Below are 10,000 nucleotides of genomic sequence, written 5' to 3'. Positions count from 1 at the left end.
GCGTCTCCGCCCTCGGTCGCCGAGGCCCTCGCCGGCCGCCGGTGGCGGACCTTCGCGTCTGACGGACCGTCTGGGTCTCCCGAGGAAGGGTTCGGGCGGGCTCCGGAGAGCCCCCCTGGAGGCGAGAGCGCGCGAGTCGGGGAGGAACCGACCGCCCATGACGGTCGACGAGTCGACCGGGCGGGGGCCTGCCCCAGGCGCTGTGCGTTTTCCAGAGACTCAGGGCCATGACCATACTCCGTTGGCTGGGCATCACTCCAGGCGGCGGTCATATCGGCTGAGACGTGGGCGGCCCTGTCCCGCCCGGTGTGGTTCGTTTAACGGCCGACGCCGGTGTGGTTCGTTTAACGGCCGACGCCGGTGCTTGCCTTCCTTGGATGACGTGCCATTCGTTTTATTCGTTCGTCACTACCTCCGTGTGCGTGCCCGGGACTTTTCGAGGCATTTGTGTCTGACGTACGAGGCCTCTCGCCGGGCTCGAGAGGTCCCGAGATCCGGCCTACCGCAACCTTGGAGAGTCGCGAGGTGCTCTTCCCTATATACCCGATGGCACCTGTTCACCCTACCGTCCCCTGCTGGACGGGGCCCGGCCCGGGACTCGGCCGGGACGACGCACCTTCGTCGGTAAGAGTGAGAGGGTCCGTGACCCTGGAAGTGCGCGAGCCACCCGACTTGGGATCCATAATCGTCGGCGGCCCTGTCCCGCCCAAGACGAAGCGCCTTCGTCGGCCTGACATGTAGGGTCGTCGACCCTGGAAGTGCGCGAGTCACCCGACTCGACTTTAGCTGAGGCCGGGGAGGCCGGCCCGTCCCCGTCCGTGCCCGGGGACGATGCACCTTTGTCGGTGCGACCGAGAGGGTCGTCGACCCTGGAAGTGCGCGAGTCACCCGACTCGACTTTTTCACTGAGGCCGGGGAGGCCGGCCCGTCCCCGTCCGTGCCCGGGGACGATGCACCTTTGTCGGTGCGACTGAGAGGGTCGTCGACCCTGGAAGTGCGCGAGTCACCCGACTCGACTTTTTCACTGAGGCCGGGGAGGCCGGCCCGTCCCCGTCCGTGCCCGGGGACGATGCACCTTTGTCGGTGCGACTGAGAGGGTCGAGGACCCTGGAAGTGCACGAGCCACCCAACTCGACTTCCATAGCGGTCGGCGGCCCTGTCCCGCCCAGACACGAAGCACCTTTGTCGGTGCGACCGAGAGGGTCTTGGACCCTGGAAGTGCGCGAGCCACCCAACTCGACTTCCATAGCGATCGGCGGCCCTGTCCCGCCCAGACACGAAGCACCTTTGTCGGTGCGACCGAGAGGGTCTTGGACCCTGGAAGTGCACGAGCAACCCAACTCGACTTCCATAAGGGCCGGGGAGGCCGGCCCGTCCCCGTCCGGGGACGAAGCACCTTTGTCGGTGCGACTGAGAGGGTCTTGGACCCTGGAAGTAAACGAGCCGCCACACTCGACTTCCATAGAGGAAGGCGGCCCTGTCCCGCCCCAGACGATGCACCTTCGTCTGTCACACTGAGAGGGTCTTGGACCCTGGAAGCCGCCCCACTCGACTTCCATAGAGGTCGGCGGCCCTGTCCCGCCCCAGACGATGCACCTTCGTCTGTCACACGGAGAGGGTCTCGGACCCTGGAAGCCGCTCCACTCGACTTCCACGCTCGCTCGCTCCTTCGTCCGCGCCCCACGAGAATCAGGGACGCCCCGGGGCCGGCCGCTCGCCCGACCGACTTCCGGGACTCCCGGGACCGCCCGTGAGGCCTTCCGACGTCGCCCGAGACGAAGCGCGCGGGGTCGGTGCGCCCGAGAGGGCAGGAGGCACCGGGGCCGGCCGCTCGCCCGACCGGCTTCCGGGTCTCCGAGACCGCTCGGGTGACCTATCCTCGCGCCCGCCCGACCGACGGCCGGGGGCCCTCCGCGACCGGGGGTTTCCGTTTTACGGCCGACGCCGAGATCCTTCGACGGTTCCGACTCGTTTTGTTACGCTTTTGTCGGTTCGCGCCCGCGTTTGAGAGTATGCGTGCGGGGCCGAACCTCTGAGGCCGTGGCCTCGATCCAGGGCGGATCTTTTCTCACGTTTTATAAGGCCGTAGCCTAGATCCAGAGACTTTAGGATCTTTTAGCGGCTCGTGAGCCGTAGCGTTGATCCAGGGCGGATCTTTTAACAGGTTTTTAAGCCGTAGCTTTGATCCAGGGCGGATCTTTTCACGTCCGTAGCCTACAGATCCAGGGACTTTTGGATCTTATTGCCGTTTTTAGGCCGTAGCCTTGATCCAGGGCGGATCTTTTGGTGGTTTTTAAGCCGTAGCATTGATCCAGGGCGGATCTTTTTGCGGCCGTAGCCGAGTTCCCATCACCCAAGAAAGCTTTTCTTTTTAGGCCGTAGCCTGGATCCAGGACGGATCTTTCCGCCTAGGCGGCACGCGGATATGGGTTTCCCATCTTTCGGGTACAAGAGAGAGCTCTTTGCGAGCTTTTGGCCGCTCCGCGACCGACGCGTTCGCCCCGGGCGCTGCCTCGCCTCAGACGCCCTTCGACCGTTCCAACCGTTCCAGTTCTTTTAACGGTTCTTTCGTTCGTCGCACACCGAGGCTGGGCCAGACCTAACGGGAATCTCTTGTCTCTGTCTGCCCTGGGACGGCTATGGAAGTAGTGGCGAGGAGCTCGTCCCTATAAACCCGATGGCACCTGTTCACACTACCGGCCCTTTTGAGACGGGGCCCTGCCCGTGGCGGGCCCGGGAGGAGGCGCCCGCGTCGGTACGCGCGACGAGGTCCGACACCCTGGAAGTGCGCGAGTCACCCGACTTTAGCTCCATATTTTTCGCCGCACACCTCATGCCCAGGATGAGGCGCCCTCGTCGGTACGCGCGACGAGGTCCGACACCCTGGAAGTGCGCGAGTCACCCGACTTTAGCTCCATGTTTTCCGACGCACACCTCGCGTCCGCTCACGAGACCTCGTTTCGGCCTAGGGGTGTGCCACGTACCGCCCTCGCGTCCGCTTACGAGCGTCTTCTCGGGCTCGGCGGTGGGTCGAAGACCCTGGAAGTGTAGGACTTCCAGGACGCACGGGCGGCCGCGCACCGTCCCGAGCGCCCGCTTCCGAGTCACCCCTTCGGGCTAGGCAGGCTGGGTCGAGGGCCCTGGAGGTCCCCGACTTCCAGGAGGGAGGGCGGCCCTGTCCCGACCCGGCGTCCGCTCCCGAGTCACCCATTCGGGCTAGGTAGGCTTGGTCGGGTACCCTGGAGGTCCCCGACTTCCAGGAGGGAGGGCGGCCCTGTCCCCACCCGGTGTCCGCTCCCGAGTCACCCATTCGGGCTAGGTAGGCTTGGTCGAGGGCCCTGGAGGTCCCCCGACTTCCAGGAGGGAGGGCGGCCCTGTCCCCACCCGGTGTCCGCTCCCGAGTCACCCATTCGGGCTAGGTAGGCCTGGTCGAGGGCCCTGGAGGTCCCCGACTTCCAGGAGGGAGGGCGGCCCTGTCCCGCCCGCCTCGGAGGCCTCCCCTCGGGCAGGGGAGGCAGGGTCGGGGGCCCTGGATGTCCCCGACTTCCAGGAGGGAGGGCGGCCCTGTCCCCACCCGGTGTCCGCTCCTGAGTCACCCATTCGGGCTAGGTAGGCTGGGTCGAGGGCCCTGGAGGTCCCCGACTTCCAGGAGGGAGGGCGGCCCTGTCCCGACCCGGTGTCCGCTCCTGAGTCACCCCTTCGGGCTAAGCAGGCTGGGTCGAGGGCCCTGGAGGTTAGGGTTAGGACGCTTCCGACCCTGGAAGTGCGCGAGTCACCCGACTCGACTTTCGCTGAGGCCGGGGAGGCCGGCCCGTCCCCGTCCGTGCCCGGGGACGATGCACCTTCGTCGGTGCGACTGAGAGGGTCGAGGACCCTGGAAGTGCGCGAGCCACCCGACTCGACTTTTTCACTGAGGCCGGCCCGTCCCCGTCCGTGCCCGTGGACGATGCACCTTTGTCGGTGCGACTGAGAGGGTCGAGGACCCTGGAAGTGCACGAGCCACCCGACTCGACTTTTTCACTGAGGCCGGGGAGGCCGGCCCGTCCCCGTCCGTGCCCGGGGACGATGCACCTTTGTCGGTGCGACTGAGAGGGTCGAGGACCCTGGAAGTGCGCGAGCCACCCGACTCGACTTCCATTGCGGTCGGCGGCCCTGTCCCGCCCAGAGACGAAGCACCTTCGTCGGTGCGACCGAGAGGGTCTTGGACCCTGGAAGTGCGCGAGCCACCCGACTCGACTTTTTCACTGAGGCCGGGGAGGCCGGCCCGTCCCCGTCCGTGCCCGGGGACGATGCACCTTTGTCGGTGCGACTGAGAGGGTCGAGGACCCTGGAAGTGCGCGAGCCACCCGACTCGACTTCCATAGCGGTCGGCGGCCCTGTCCCGCCCAGACACGAAGCACCTTTGTCGGTGCGACCGAGAGGGTCTTGGACCCTGGAAGTGCGCGAGCCACCCGACTCGACTTTTTCACTGAGGCCGGCCCGTCCCCGTCCGTGCCCGGGGACGATGCACCTTTGTCGGTGCGACCGAGAGGGTCGAGGACCCTGGAAGTGCGCGAGCCACCCGACTCGACTTTTTCACTGAGGCCGGCCCGTCCCCGTCCGTGCCCGGGGACGATGCACCTTTGTCGGTGCGACCGAGAGGGTCGAGGACCCTGGAAGTGCGCGAGCCACCCGACTCGACATTTTCACTGAGGCCGGCCCGTCCCCGTCCGTGCCCGGGGACGATGCACCTTTGTCGGTGCGACCGAGAGGGTCGAGGACCCTGGAAGTGCGCGAGCCACCCGACTCGACTTTTTCACTGAGGCCGGCCCGTCCCCGTCCGTGCCCGGGGACGATGCACCTTTGTCGGTGCGACTGAGAGGGTCGAGGACCCTGGAAGTGCGCGAGCCACCCGACTCGACTTCCATAGCGGTCGGCGGCCCTGTCCCGCCCAGACACGAAGCACCTTTGTCGGTGCGACCGAGAGGGTCTTGGACCCTGGAAGTGCGCGAGCCACCCGACTCGACTTTTTCACTGAGGCCGGCCCGTCCCCGTCCGTGCCCGGGGACGATGCACCTTTGTCGGTGCGACTGAGAGGGTCGAGGACCCTGGAAGTGCACGAGCCACCCGACTCGACTTCCATAGCGGTCGGCGGCCCTGTCCCGCCCAGAGACGAAGCACCTTTGTCGGTGCGACTGAGAGGGTCTTGGACCCTGGAAGTGCGCGAGCCACCCGACTCGACTTCCATAGCGGTCGGCGGCCCTGTCCCGCCCAGACACGAAGCACCTTTGTCGGTGCGTCCGAGAGGGTCGAGGACCCTGGAAGTGCGCGAGCCACCCGACTCGACTTTTTCACTGAGGCCGGCCCGTCCCCGTCCGTGCCCGGGGACGATGCACCTTTGTCGGTGCGACTGAGAGGGTCGAGGACACTGGAAGTGCGCGAGCCACCCGACTCGACTTTTTCACTGAGGCCGGCCCGTCCCCGTCCGTGCCCGGGGACGATGCACCTTTGTCGGTGCGACTGAGAGGGTCGAGGACACTGGAAGTGCGCGAGCCACCCGACTCGACTTCCATAGCGGTCGGCGGCCCTGTCCCGCCCAGACACGAAGCACCTTTGTCGGTGCGACTGAGAGGGTCGAGGACCCTGGAAGTGCGCGAGCCACCCGACTCGACTTCCATAGCGGTCGGCGGCCCTGTCCCGCCCAGACACGAAGCACCTTTGTCGGTGCGACTGAGAGGGTCGAGGACCCTGGAAGTGCGCGAGCCACCCGACTCGACTTCCATAGCGGTCGGCGGCCCTGTCCCGCCCAGACACGAAGCACCTTTGTCGGTGCGACTGAGAGGGTCGAGGACCCTGGAAGTGCGCGAGCCACCCGACTCGACTTTTTCACTGAGGCCGGCCCGTCCCCGTCCGTGCCCGGGGACGATGCACCTTTGTCGGTGCGACTGAGAGGGTCGAGGACCCTGGAAGTGCGCGAGCCACCCGACTCGACTTTTTCACTGAGGCCGGCCCGTCTCCGTCCGTGCCCGGGGACGATGCACCTTTGTCGGTGCGACTGAGAGGGTCGAGGACCCTGGAAGTGCGCGAGCCACCCGACTCGACTTTTTCACTGAGGCCGGCCCGTCCCCGTCCGTGCCCGGGGACGATGCACCTTTGTCGGTGCGACTGAGAGGGTCGAGGACACTGGAAGTGCGCGAGCCACCCGACTCGACTTTTTCACTGAGGCCGGCCCGTCCCCGTCCGTGCCCGGGGACGATGCACCTTTGTCGGTGCGACTGAGAGGGTCGAGGACACTGGAAGTGCGCGAGCCACCCGACTCGACTTTTTCACTGAGGCCGGCCCGTCCCCGTCCGTGCCCGGGGACGATGCACCTTTGTCGGTGCGACTGAGAGGGTCGAGGACCCTGGAAGTGCACGAGCCACCCGACTCGACTTCCATAGCGGTCGGCGGCCCTGTCCCGCCCAGAGACGAAGCACCTTTGTCGGTGCGACTGAGAGGGTCTTGGACCCTGGAAGTGCGCGAGCCACCCGACTCGACTTCCATAGCGGTCGGCGGCCCTGTCCCGCCCAGACACGATGCACCTTTGTCGGTGCGACCGAGAGGGTCGAGGACCCTGGAAGTGCGCGAGCCACCCGACTCGACTTTTTCACTGAGGCCGGCCCGTCCGTGTCCGTGCCCGGGGACGATGCACCTTTGTCGGCGCGACTGAGAGGGTCGAGGACCCTGGAAGTGCGCGAGCCACCCGACTCGACTTTTTCCACTGAGGCCGGGGAGGCCGGCCCGTCCCCGTCCGTGCCCGGGGACGATGCACCTTTGTCGGTGCAGGGGAGGCTGGGTCGTGTGCCCTGGAGGTCCCCGACTTCCAGGAGGGAGGGCGGCCCTGTCCCCACCCGGTGTCCGCTCCTGAGTCACCCATTCGGGCTAGGTAGGCTGGGTCGAGGGCCCTGGAGGTCCCCGACTTCCAGGAGGGAGGGCGGCCCTGTCCCGACCCGGTGTCCGCTCCTGAGTCACCCCTTCGGGCAGGGGAGGCAGGGTCGGGGGCCCTGGAGGTCCCCGACTTCCAGGAGGGAGGGCGGCCCTGTCCCGGCCCGGTGTCCGCTCCTGAGTCACCCCTTCGGGCAGGGGAGGCTGGGTCGAGGGCCCTGGAGGTCCCCGACTTCCAGGAGGGAGGGCGGCCCTGTCCCGACCCGGTGTCCGCTCCTGAGTCACCCCTTCGGGCAGGGGAGGCTGGGTCGAGGGCCCTGGAGGTCCCCGACTTCCAGGAGGGAGGGCGGCCCTGTCCCGCCCGCCTCGGAGGCCTCCCCTCGGGCAGGGGAGGCAGGGTCGGGGGCCCTGGAGGTCCCCGACTTCCAGGAGGGAGGGCGGCCCTGTCCCGGCCCGGTGTCCGCTCCTGAGTCACCCCTTCGGGCAGGGGAGGCTGGGTCGAGGGCCCTGGAGGTCCCCGACTTCCAGGAGGGAGGGCGGCCCTGTCCCGCCCGCCTCGGAGGCCTCCCCTCGGGCAGGGGAGGCAGGGTCGGGCGCCCTGGAGGTCCGGACCTCCAGGGGGAGGGAGCCCGACCCCGTGCCCGGGGAGGGTGAGCCTAGGTCGGGTAGGCTCGCGCGAGATCGAAGGGCTGGCTCGCCGAGGACGCTCTCCCCTATATACCCGATGGCACCTGTTCGCCCTACCGTCCCTTGCCGTGGGGGACCCCGCCGGGTCCGCGGCCGGGAGGGTGCGCCTCGGTCGGCCCGGACGAGAGGGTCGGGGGGCCTGGAGGTGCGCGGGCCGCCCGGATTTCACCCAGGGGGGGTCTGCGACCGCGGCATGCCCGCCTCGGAGGCCTCCCCTCGGCCCGGACGAGAGGGTCGGGGGGCCCGGAGGTGCGCGGGCCGCCCGGATTTCACCCAGGGGGGTCGGCGGCCGCGGCCTGCCCGCCTCGGAGGCCTCCCCTCGGCCTGGGTCGGCGGGGTCGGGGTGCCCGGAGGTCGACCGGTCGCCCGGGTGCCCCCGGGGGCCTGCGTTAGCCGGCGAGGCCGTACGACGCACCGTTTCCGAGATATCGGCCAATGAACTGCCGGGCGCCGTATCTCCGGCCCCCGGGGTCGCACGGACTCGCGGCCGGGCTCGTTGGAAAGGTCTCGTCCGGGGCTTTCCGGCGACGCCGGCCGCGAGTCCGTGCGACCCCGGGGGCCGGAGATACTTCCGGTCGAAAATCCGAATTTCGTTACCGCGCCGCGCCGGCGCCTCGGGCCCGGGGCCTTCGACCTTCGGGTCGGTCGGTCCGCCGGAGGGGGCCTGTCGAACGAGCCCACCCGCGAGTCTCTGGCCCCTTCCGCGGCGGAGATACGGGGGGCCGCCCGCGGACATTCCCGCGGCCGTAGCTCCGGCGCCTCGGGTCCGAGACCTTAGCCCTTCGGGTCGTTCGCTCTACCCGAGGGGACCTTTCGAACGAGCCCGCCCTCGACCCGCTGACCCTTTCCGCGGCCGAGATACGGCGGTTCGAAAAAAAAAAAACGCTCGTCCGGAGCTCGGGCGCCCCTAGCGTCCGCTGCGTTCGTCGGCCGGAGGCGCGGCCGGTCTCGTTCGAAAGGTCTCGCCCGGGGCTTTCCGACGACGCCGGCCGCGAGTCCGTGCGACCCCGGGGGCCGGAGATACTTCCGGTCGAAGTTCGGAAAACTTCCTACGGCCGTATCTCGGGCGCCTCGGGGCCGAGACCTTAGCCCTTCGGGTCGGTGGCTCTACCGGAGGAGACCTTTCGAACGAGCCCACCCGCGGGTCTCTAGCCCCTTCCGCGGGGGGGATAGGCCGGTCCGTCTCCGGATTTTCCCACGGCCGTAGCTCGGGCGCCTTAGGTCCGAGACCTTAGCCCTTTGGGTCGGTGGCTCCGCGGGGGGAGACCTTTCGAACGAGCCCACCCGCGAGTCTCTAGCCCCTTCCGCGGCCGAGATACGGAGTACCACCGCCGCACCTTTAAAAGGCCGTAGCTCGGGCGCCTTAAGTCCGAGACCTTAGCACTTTGGATCGTTTACTCCACCGGAGGAGACCTTTCGAACGAGCCCACCCGCGAGTCTCTAGCCCCTTCCGCGGCCGAGATACGGAGTACCACCGCCGCACCTTTAAAAGGCCGTAGCTCGGGCGCCTTAAGTCCGAGACCTTAGCCCTTTGGATCGTTTACTCCACCGGAGGAGACCTTTCGAACGAGCCCACCCGCGAGTCTCTAGCCCCTTCCGCGGCCGAGATACGGAGTACCACCGCCGCACCTTTAAAAGGCCGTAGCTCGGGCGCCTTAAGTCCGAGACCTTAGCCCCTTGGGTCGGTTACTCTATCCGAGGGGACCTTTCAGACGAGCCAACCCGCGTCTCTCTAACCCTAACCCCGGCCGAGATACGGACCACCACCGCGGCACCTTTAAACGGCCGTAGCTCGGGCGCCTTACGTCCGAGACCTTAGCCCTTTGGATCCCTTACTCCACCGGAGGAGACCTTTCAGACGAGCCAACCCGCGTCTCTCTAACCCTAACACCGGCCGAGATACGGACCACCACCGCCGGACCTTTAAACGGCCGTAGCTCGGGCGCCATACGTCCGAGACCTTAGCCCTTTGGATCCCTCACTCCACCGGAGGAGACCTTTCAGACGAGCCAACCCGCGTCTCTCTAACCCTTTCCCCGGCCGAGATACGGACCACCACCGCGGCACCTTTAAACGGCCGTAGCTCGGGCGCCTTACGTCCGAGACCTTAGCCCTTTGGATCCCTTACTCCACCGGAGGAGACCTTTCAGACGAGCCAACCCGCGTCTCTCTAACCCTAACACCGGCCGAGATACGGACCACCACCGCCGGACCTTTAAACGGCCGTAGCTCGGGCGCCATACGTCCGAGACCTTAGCCCTTTGGATCCCTCACTCCACCGGAGGAGACCTTTCAGACGAGCCAACCCGCGTCTCTCTAACCCTTTCCCCGGCCGAGATACGGACCACCACCGCGGCACCTTTAAACGGCCGTAGCTCGGGCGCCTTACGTCCGAGACCTTAGCCCTTTG

This window comes from Misgurnus anguillicaudatus, unplaced genomic scaffold (genome assembly GCF_027580225.2).
Source record: "Misgurnus anguillicaudatus unplaced genomic scaffold, ASM2758022v2 HiC_scaffold_36, whole genome shotgun sequence".
Lineage (NCBI taxonomy): Eukaryota > Metazoa > Chordata > Actinopteri > Cypriniformes > Cobitidae > Misgurnus > Misgurnus anguillicaudatus.
Note: the sequence above shows the minus strand (reverse complement) of the source record.